Raw genomic sequence first — 10,018 nt, forward strand, 5'->3', positions numbered from 1 at the left:
AAAGACGCCTTGCGGCTGGCCAATGCCTTTGTAACAAGCAGAATCCTGTACTCGACCCCCTATCTCCGCCTCAACAAACACGACCAGAACATCATCGAGGTGATAATACGCAAAATGGCGAAGAAGGCCCTCGACCTCCCGATAACCACGTCTAACCTGAGACTCCAAGGTCTGGGTATGACGAACTCCTTCGATGAACTTAGAGAAGCCCACCTCACAAGTCAATACACGCGATTATCGCAGACGCCGTCAGGCCGCCGCCTTTTGGCCCGTCTGCACATAGAACACACGACTCTAACCGAGGAGAGAGTAAGACTCTCTCAGGAATGGCGTTACGCCCTGCACGTAAGACCACTCCCAATTAAGATGTCCAGGGACGACCACGAGGGTAGACGCAGGGCCAGGGCAGAGGCCTTAGCTCACCACTACGGAAGGAAACCCGGGGTATACTACGTGGACGCATCCGGCCCGCACCATGGCGGGTGGTACACGGCGGCAGTGATCCACGAGTCCAAAACGGTGAACGGGCTCACCTTCAAAGCCCGAAGCGTCACTCAAGCAGAGGAAGTCGCCATCGCTTTAGCGGCAACACACTCCGATTCCAAGACAATCATAACCGACTCGCGAGGGGCGTGTCGGAACGTCCAACAGGGCTGGGTCCCGTACCTGGCCTACCGGCTACTGCAAAATAGCTCGTACGTAGGGGGTCCATCCCACCGCTTCATAGTCTGGGCTCCGGCCCACTCGGGGCTAGGAGGAAACGAGGCAGCAGATGCAGCCGCCCGCGCGCTCTCTAACCGGGCAACCTCGTCCCCCGCCTCCTCTGAAGAAGTAGCGGAAGCCACGCCGACCTACACTTACAAGGAAATAACACAATTATACAAAGATAGACATAAACTGTACCCCCACCCGTGTAAAGGATTAACGAGAGCGGAGGAACGCCTGTTCCTCCGCCTTGTCACGAACACCATGATGTGCCCGGCCTCGCTAAAGCACTTTGACCCTGCCTTCTCCGGGGAGTGCCCGCACTGTGGGGAGAGGTCCTCGGACCTCTACCACATGGTGTGGGCGTGCCCCTCCAACCCTGCTTTTACTCCACACCCAAACCCCACCCGGGAGGACTGGGAGGCGACCCTACTCGCCTGTTGCGACCTGAAAGCCCAAAAGGCGATGGTCGAACGAGCTATGGCGGCAGCGGAAGCCACTGGGGTCCCGTACTAGGGACTCCACCTAGTGTTTGTGAGGGGAAGGGCACTAAGCCTGACTCCAGAGCACCCTCCATGTAACTCCCTCTTTTCAGAGGAAATAAACGTTTTTACCACCACCACGTCGATGCTTTCGCCTCTCAACGTCATGTATTGTGCTTTCTTTCTTTTGTTCCTCTTCGCATTTACTCAGCGCAGAGTAGAGGAATGTTAGACAGAGCACGGCATACTTGTGTTTAGCTGTAAATAAGAGTTCGCCACCTGTTGTGGCCTGACGGAAGAATCTGCGAGACCCGCTCTGGCCCTCTTCATCGCCCGAAGCAGGAATCCCCGATCTCTGTCGACGTTTTGCGCGTAAAGGCAGCGACCGTACTCCTAAACTACAATGAAGCCTAGAATTTAGTCGGGACGTAGAACACGCCGCCAACAGAAATTTCGGAGACATAACCTAAGGGAAGCCTGGTTACCTAAAGGCCACCTGTTGAAGGAACGATTAATGGCAAGCGCCGGGTCGCTTCCGCATCATTAGGCGTATAAAGCTTCAGATGTCATGCCAGCCGTCGCCAATTTGTTATTGCGAAGACGCGGAATGTCTAGCTTAAAAGAAATAAAAACACGTACACACTTTACGTGTCGCTGCTCGAACGGAGCGGCCGTTTCGGCGCAGCTCGACGTTTGTCGGTTTCCTCGAGTTCACAACCAGAGCGTAACAGAGCACTGCTCTGCGAACAATTGGTGGTTTACCAGTGAAAGCGGAACAAGAGAATGGAGCTCGAAATACGCCCGTGGGATAGCTACTTCCGGTTATGACACGAATCGATCTGCGGACAACGACGAAAAAAATCACCAGTGTTGTATCCCTGAAGTGAATTTTAAAACAGTTTTTTGTATGCACTCGTATAGTTTTCGACAGGTGAGCTGATTGTCGATCGTCGTTATGAGCACAGTATTATAGAGAGCTCCCTTTCACTGTTTTAGTATAGGATGGTCTGATTTCTCGGTCTTTGGAGAGATTTGCGCAACCTATTTGCACATGAAGCAATGTCAGGGAGAGGTGTTGCCATTGTATAGCAAGATGGCTGATGCGCATTCTAGTAGGTCTTTGGTTGGTACCGCTGGTTCCCTGGTCAGTCATTGGTTCCGCAATGAACATTGCTTAATTATATAAATGTGATGGAGGCATGAGCTGTAAAGAAACGATATATGTAGTTTTTACAATTTGAACCTACGGGAAAGCGTAATGCTGCTTTGTATGGCCAATTTTACTTTATAAACTCCAGTGGCACTGCGTATACGTGCTGTCAAAAATTGTCCTATAATGTTTGAACGTTTCTGGCATCCGGTTTGGTGGAACCAGGTGCCGCTTGGGTTGCACCGCGGGCCGTGCTTCATTATCTTGCTCTTTCGATATGATCATCCTTTGGCATTAACGCGATAACGTTAAGGACCCCACGTCGCAGAATATCATTCCGAATCATCATTGTGAATAACGCACACCCAACCACGCAAGCCCTCCATGTTACTAATTGAATTTATCAAAGTAAAATGCGTCAGAAAAATCGCAATGTGCGATTTACACGCGACCTGGAGACGACAGGATCAGATTGCAATTTGAATACGCGATAAAACATTGTTCTGTTGTGCGAAAACTCAAACACAAACCCCTTTTCCAGCGTTTGTACCACTCATAAAGGGGCGCACCCGGTTGCTCACAACACCATACAGATGGCGCTCGCCTCCACGTATCCGCGGCGCACGCAAGAGGCCGCGTTTCTACCTGAAAACTCGCCTTCGTGCACAGCGTTCGTAGCCAGCGTTTCCCGGTAAAACATTACGGTTACGTAAGCTGCAGTGGCCGGGAAGCGTGAGAAGCTGTCCGGGATCTTTGAGTGCTATCGAGTTCCACTCTTAACGGTGAAGCTTCAGCGTCCTGAAAATTTTTCGATCACATGGTCGAAAAGGAAATGTAGTCGGTTGTAAGGATTAGGGGCTCTTAGAGATCGTGAGCTAAGTCACTAACGAGTACAAGCAGAAGCAGCGCTCTCTAATGACGTTTCTCGAATGCGCGGACCAGGTGGAGGGTGCAGCCACGATCGCAGCTCGATGGACACTAGTGTCTCCCGCTGCTGCGCCGACAAGCTGCCGGGTATCGGCGTCCGCCGAAGGCTTCCGAAGCCGGCGTTCGAGAGCGAGCATTCTCGGAAGCCGAGCGCCCGTGCCGTGTTCCGGGCGCCCGCCGCCATTATTCTTCCGCGTCGATCAGCTGTTCGCCGGGGCGAGACCGCGATTTCGGCGAACGCCTCTCGGCCCGGTCGCCATTCACTGCGGCGGCGGGCGTTCTTTGCCGCGTAGCTCGGACGGCGGAATGAACCGCTTATTAGTGCCTGTCGGGACAAGGGCGACCCGCGCCCGCCCGCCGCCGACGCGGGTTGTCGCGCGGCGCCGAAGCGCGGGTCGCGCGAGCGCATTGTAAAGAAATAGGACAGCGTCGCCCTTGAAGAAAAAAAAAATCTCGCGGCGGACCACGTTGCGAAACGACGATGAACAAAACGAACACGGACACGCACAACGATGCAGGACAAAGTGAAAGCGAGTCTAAGCTATACCGCTGCGAAAGCAGAAGCAAACGGAGTAAAGATAAAGTCGAGACAATGGCTCTCACGGTGAGCAAAACGGCCTGCAGAAGTCCTTCTGCGCGTTAGTTGTGCTTATTTTGTTTTTGCGCTGGTAATCGCGCAGAGCTGCGGTTTGTTCCGGCGGGGCTTCTAACTTCGAGCTCGGTAGATGGTCGTTTGTTGCTAGGTGGCGACGTCGGGCCGACGTGCACGCAAATACCGAGCAGAAGATGCATAACCTAGGAAGAACAAGCAATAGAGCAGTGCTACGTACATATAGCGCCTTGAATGATTGGATACACGTTTTATTTGCTTCGGAGAGGAATTTGGCCTAACACATAGAATGCGAAAGAGAAAAAAGTCTATCGGTAACACGTGTTCTTTAAAGACGACGCGTTGAGGCGAGTCATTTTGTCACATGAAATAACCGATCAATGGAGGTTATCGTTTTTAGTGTAACCTATCGTAACATTTCAGGTAATAAACCCTATTCGAAATCAGTAGGGACGCTGTAGCAGAACGAAGTCATTCAATAGGGGCATATTTCACCCACAGAATCAGTCAGCCACATTTTACACTATGCATATTCGTTCACTCGACCGGTCTTTGACGTAGATCTTGAGCGACTTATCTGTGTTTTTTTTTTCAGGTCGCATTCACACGAGTTCACACCTTTTGAGTAAAGTGGTAGCCGTTTTTCAAATGATAATAATAATAATAATAATAATAATAATAATAATAATAATAATAATAATAATAATAATAATAATAATAATAATAATAATAATAATAAAGGTCACGTCGTCGCAACGTTTCCATGTTCCACGGTCGCCGGAAAAAAGTGATGGACGTGCTTTGGTTATTGTCTGAAATAATGTAAATGCGTTGAAGATAGTCCTATTCAACAGAGTGCATTTAAAACGCACAGGATAATTAAGTGCCTAAATGATCCATGGTTGGTAATTCATGTCAGGCGTGAACACGTCATCGTCCTCACCTTCTTCCCTGGAGTCGCTGGGCGATCAATGCATCTAATTATGTGGATTTTGGGTATTTAGACATGTTTTTTTCGGCCTTGTATGTTTCACGCTGTTGAAATTTTTCACAACGTTGATATCGATGAGATTCCGTGTCACAGTGCGAAGTCGAACCTCATGAAATATAATTGCGAACGCCTCAGTTTAGACATCTTGTACCCACGGGTTGCGAACACATTCCAATTGAAGAATCCTGGTTAAGGTACATTGGCAGGCTAGTTCTTTTTTTAGTTCTTTCTTTAGTTCCTTTTTAGTTTTTTTAGTTCTGTTTCTTTCTACGTCCTCCTTCAGTCGCACTTGCACATTCTACAATGAAGAATCCTGCAGGGGCGGAATAGATTATCTTACGAAGCTTTTGCTTTTCAAGCATCATCATTGCTTTGAGCGGGGCAGCGCCTACGTTATAGCCGGAATCGGTTATTCACGGCAGCTGGATAATACGAAAGGAATAAGATCGAGGACAAGTAATGCTTACACTATACCGCCCTCGGACACGACGGTGTCACTGCTATAGCAGTAACCTAAATTGAGAAAACATGGAGAATTACTTTTAATCTTGGGCGTGTGATGCTGTAGGAAGGCTGAATGCGCCTGCCTAAGTAGTCTGTCCCTATTATCATGTTCTTTTCACCTACATTTGATTCTGGTTTGTGCACGTCGCGACCATGCAGCGTTTCGCTTCAGCCTCGGCTGAACCGCAGCAGGCGTCCGTGTTGATGCCTCAGAAATAAATAACAATACGTGAATACACACGAAAAAAGAATAAAAACGAACAAAAAGAGAAAAAACAAAGCAATGAACACGAACGCAAAAACCGAAGGATTTTGATGTGCTTTGAGATTAAATCCGAAGAGAACAAGCGCGAATTAACTGTAGGTCCATTAGCATGGAAGGATCGGATAGTTGGCTATCCATATTCAAGCAGGAATAGCGCTAAGGACAAATGTAATGTTTGACCACATAGAAAACGGCACAACGTGTCTTTTTCTATGTGGCCTCACTTTGTTCTTGCCCTTAGCGCTAAATTCCGGACTCAGTAACAACTAGAGGACCGATTTGCACGTTGCTTTATGTCAGTGTTTCGAATACGTCTTTACCGTTGGGGAGACGATATGCTGGATCGATCACATTTCATTCCCTTTACCCCTTTCCCCAACACAGAGTAGCCAAGTGGTCCTTACACTGGCTAACCTCCCTGTCTTTCCTTCCCTTTTATCTCTCTCTCTCTCTCTTAGAAAGCAGTTTTGCTTCGCCTGACGTAAAGTTCAGTGCGATGCCTTGCTGGAGCGAAACACATTCTGCCATGCAGTGCTTTGAAAGCAGCTGTCACGGGGGCACTGCCTCAGCTGGGAAGCTAGGCTTTCTTGCTTTGTTCTCGCTCACCATGGAAGTCACCATGGAAGCTCGGCTTAGGTGATTCATCCCTTACTTCACTCTGACGGCCTTGAGAAATAGCGCACGCACCATCGTGGATACAAGAAGGTATGTCTCTAAACAGTGTTCAGACTTTATTGTAAGGGTCGTCCAAACATTTGTCAGGGTTCTTGTACACGCTTTTCTTCAATTCAATCAACAATTCTATCTCGCTACAATGATTGACGCAGCCCATAACAGCGAGGGCTTAATGAGAACGAAGGCCAGTACGCAGCGGCGTAGTCGGTACAGCAGGCGGTTAGACGCAGGCATCATCAAACGAGCCCTAAATTTACGTAGGCGCACTGAACACCATACGAAGTGGCTTAAAGGACAAGTGACGCATGAAACGCGTGTAATAAACACTCAAAATTTGGCTCCCAGTGGTGCAACTCTAGTGGAGAGCAATCATGTTTTATTACTACATCTCTTGTGATCGGGCAAAATTACTTGTGCTCATTTCCCTGACCGATGTGTAGTGTTAGATACAGGCTGGTCAGAGCGTACTGTTCATACATGTATTTACAGCAGCAAGAAAGCTGCTGCGAATGAACACATAAACGCGCGGGCACTGCCTCAGCTGGGAAAAGTTTGTAGCAGCTGTCATCGATAAAACTGACAAAAGAGATGGCCCTTCAATTTGCCAGCGTCCTTGATAACGGCGGTGCGCCCTCATTTTTTTTTCGGACGTGGCCATGAAGCGACGGCGTCGTTAAGCCGGGACTCGGGCCCATGTCATCACTCTTGTCATCTGCCAACGTCCCCGTGCGAGCTCTGAAGAGACAGGCGCACTCCGCCCCTTTCTTCACATGACCTCACCCCGTACACAGAGGACGATACATAGTGCAATAAGGGTGCCGTAAAGTCGAGCTGCGACACTGTAGCAAACAGAAAAACAAATTTAGCCTACACGACAGGATCGGCGCCTTTAATTTCTTTCGGCGATCGTATTCTCGGCCAGCGTGTGTTGCCAGACAGTGGCGCGCTTAAGTGAACAAGTGTGCGTGCTCCATCGAGAGAACGCTTTCCCCTAATCCTCATTGCGGGCAAATGACGTGAGTAAAAGTTTGAAGCAGTCAACGGCGCGCAGTACTTGCTGAAACAGGGACCTTCATCTGTAAACCGACGAGCGCACGTTGACCAGGAAAGCAAGTCCGATCACAGGTCAGGGTGTCTGTCATTCAAGCTTCGACGACCGCACCAGCACCAGCCTGGCGTTCTTGAAGAATACATATGCGCTCCCTAACTGCACGGCAGCCGCCGTACTGGAGTGCTTTCTCTCACAGCCAAGAAGGAGGACAATATTATTTTGTGGATGCAGTATCGCTATACGGAAGCGCGTCTGTCAAAGCCAAACGAGGGCTTGAGGCAGTACTCTTCAGCTTTGGGCAGGTTATTAGAATTGCGCGCATGGTGCCAAAACAAGAGCCGATAAGGACGCCGACCCCGACACCGTTACTAACTTCGACTCCATGCTTGTGTATTGTTGAATAAGTAAACAGACCATCTACGTCTTACGTGTACAGATAATTCCCCCTCTTTTTACCATTAATAAAGCTAGCTTTTCCGTTAAGCAGTTTTCCGACCTAATTGTGGCGTAATCACTTTTGAAGTACGCGCGTATGAGCCCAGTTTGCGTTTCCTAGGATAAAGAAAGTGTGCATGTTATAATGAAACCATTTGCAAGAGAGGAACCTCAGCATGCGTAGCCTTCGCCTTCGTTTTTTTTATTTGTTTCTTCTTTCTCCTTTTATTCCATTTAACTTTTCCCCAGCACAGGGTAGTCAGCTGGTACTTACGCTGGCTAACCTCCCTGTGTTTCCTTTCCTTTTGTCTCTCTCTTTCATTTGGAACACGAATGGTGCCCTAATTAGTTGAGCAAATGTGCGATGAAGGGAAGCACAAAAATGATTTGTTGTGCCCGAAAATTCCCCTTAGACTCCGACAGGTACGCCTCTGGCCTCACGAGTTTCGGCACAGGTGGATTGCTGTGAAGGGACAGTCAAACGGAGAAACTTCGCTCCTTCCCTGGCCAATAATTAAGAGTGCGACATAATTTGGGTTCCCAATCTTGCTTCGCTTTACGTCTTCACGGCATTGCTTATCATCATGCAGCGAAGGCACGGTACAAAGCTACGCGTGAGGAGACACGGAGCGATTACTCGACGGCCGCGACACACTACTTTAGAGGAGCACTCACATGAAAGTCCTTTTTTTTTCGCGATAAGAAAACGTCGTAGACCTAGTATAAATACCTAAAAGTCTCAAGGCGCCCTTGGTAATTTACGCTAATCGCTTTCTACGCACCTCTTTCAGTTTACTTTCCCTGCAAGTGCAAGTGTCATGAGGCAAAATGTGGTCATGTGGGAGCAGAACGTCGTGACGTTTTGACACTCACTCAAGTTCGCTCAGTCGTCTGCGATGCTGCTAGTCGTTGTCCGACCCGATATAGCAGCGTAGTAGGTGAACGAGCGACCTCGCAGTCTCTTTCAATACACTACGCAGATTTCACTAATAACAGCCAGAATGCCAGGATGCCGTTCCAGAATGCCACACGTGGCGTTGTCTTAACGAGGAACTTCAATGCTGACGTTTCTCGGGAAAACAACGCGTCGTTTGTTCATGCGACGAGCACGCTCGAGTGTCGGTTTGCCAATGTCACCACGAGGCACAGTACGAGCTTTTATTCTCTTCCTCGCGCCGAACGTCAGCAGCTGCAAATTGCGCGATGGGGCACTCCTCGTTGTAGAAATAAGCAAGGAGGGCTATTGGAGGGCAGTGTCTTCATTGGTCCAGGTGAGGCACAGAGTTCTACTCGATGAAGAGGAAGAAGAGTTTTGAGTCAACTGCTGTTTGTGAATACGGAAGCTAGTAATGGCGCTCATTAGAGCTCTGCTTAAGAAGCTGCGCATGACTGAAGTTCGCGCGCACATACGTTGTCTCCAGACGGACAGCCTAGTCATTCTTAGAACTAACGGTATCTAGCAAAAAAAGGAAACCGTGTTAGTTTTCTCTTTTCTTTTGCGTTTGCAGGAGCATCGCATATAAGGTATATAGCCGTCATCGCCAAGCCTCATAAATACGAGCACATGGGTTCCCAATAAAAAGCACAGACAACCTACAGCCGTGACTGCCGTCAAGTAGGCAAGCCCAAGAAACAGGCAGAGAGTGAAGAAAATAAGGGCAGCAAGGTAACTAGACTTCGCCCGGTTTGTTATCCTGCATGTGGGAAGAAGGATAGGTTGGCAAAAGAAAGAAAGAGGGATAAAGAGAGACAGAAAACAGGAGTTAGATTAGTCGCGCGGACCAGAAAATGAGCAGGATTTCTTCAGCCGGGCGCTCAAATCTGTCGCCTTCAGGTACTGTAAAAGAGAGCTCGTGTGGTTTTCTGGCCCCACGAGCTGTGAGGCCAGACTCCAGGGCCCAAGAAAGCTGCGAGAATGATGTAGGGTGACAAGCACATTACTAGCTTTCGTTTGATGGTGGGACACTGACAACATGACAAATGCAAAAATAAAATGTAAATAAAACAAGTGGCGGTGAAGTATACACGTTAGTGGCGTCGCTTCTCCCTCCCCTTCCCCCTCGAGCACGTTTCCCGCTTACAATACCTGTGAGCCGAGCTCTCCATGATCAGCTGGCGACGACAGCGATTGTGTTCGCGCCCGTACAACGCCTGGAGCGTCAACAGAAAAGGCCGCGGTGACTGGGACTGCAAGAGCGTCGGGTGCGCTTTCCCGTTTTGTCA

Source organism: Dermacentor andersoni, chromosome 3, assembly GCF_023375885.2.
Source record: "Dermacentor andersoni chromosome 3, qqDerAnde1_hic_scaffold, whole genome shotgun sequence".
NCBI classification, from domain to species: Eukaryota; Metazoa; Arthropoda; class Arachnida; order Ixodida; family Ixodidae; genus Dermacentor; species Dermacentor andersoni.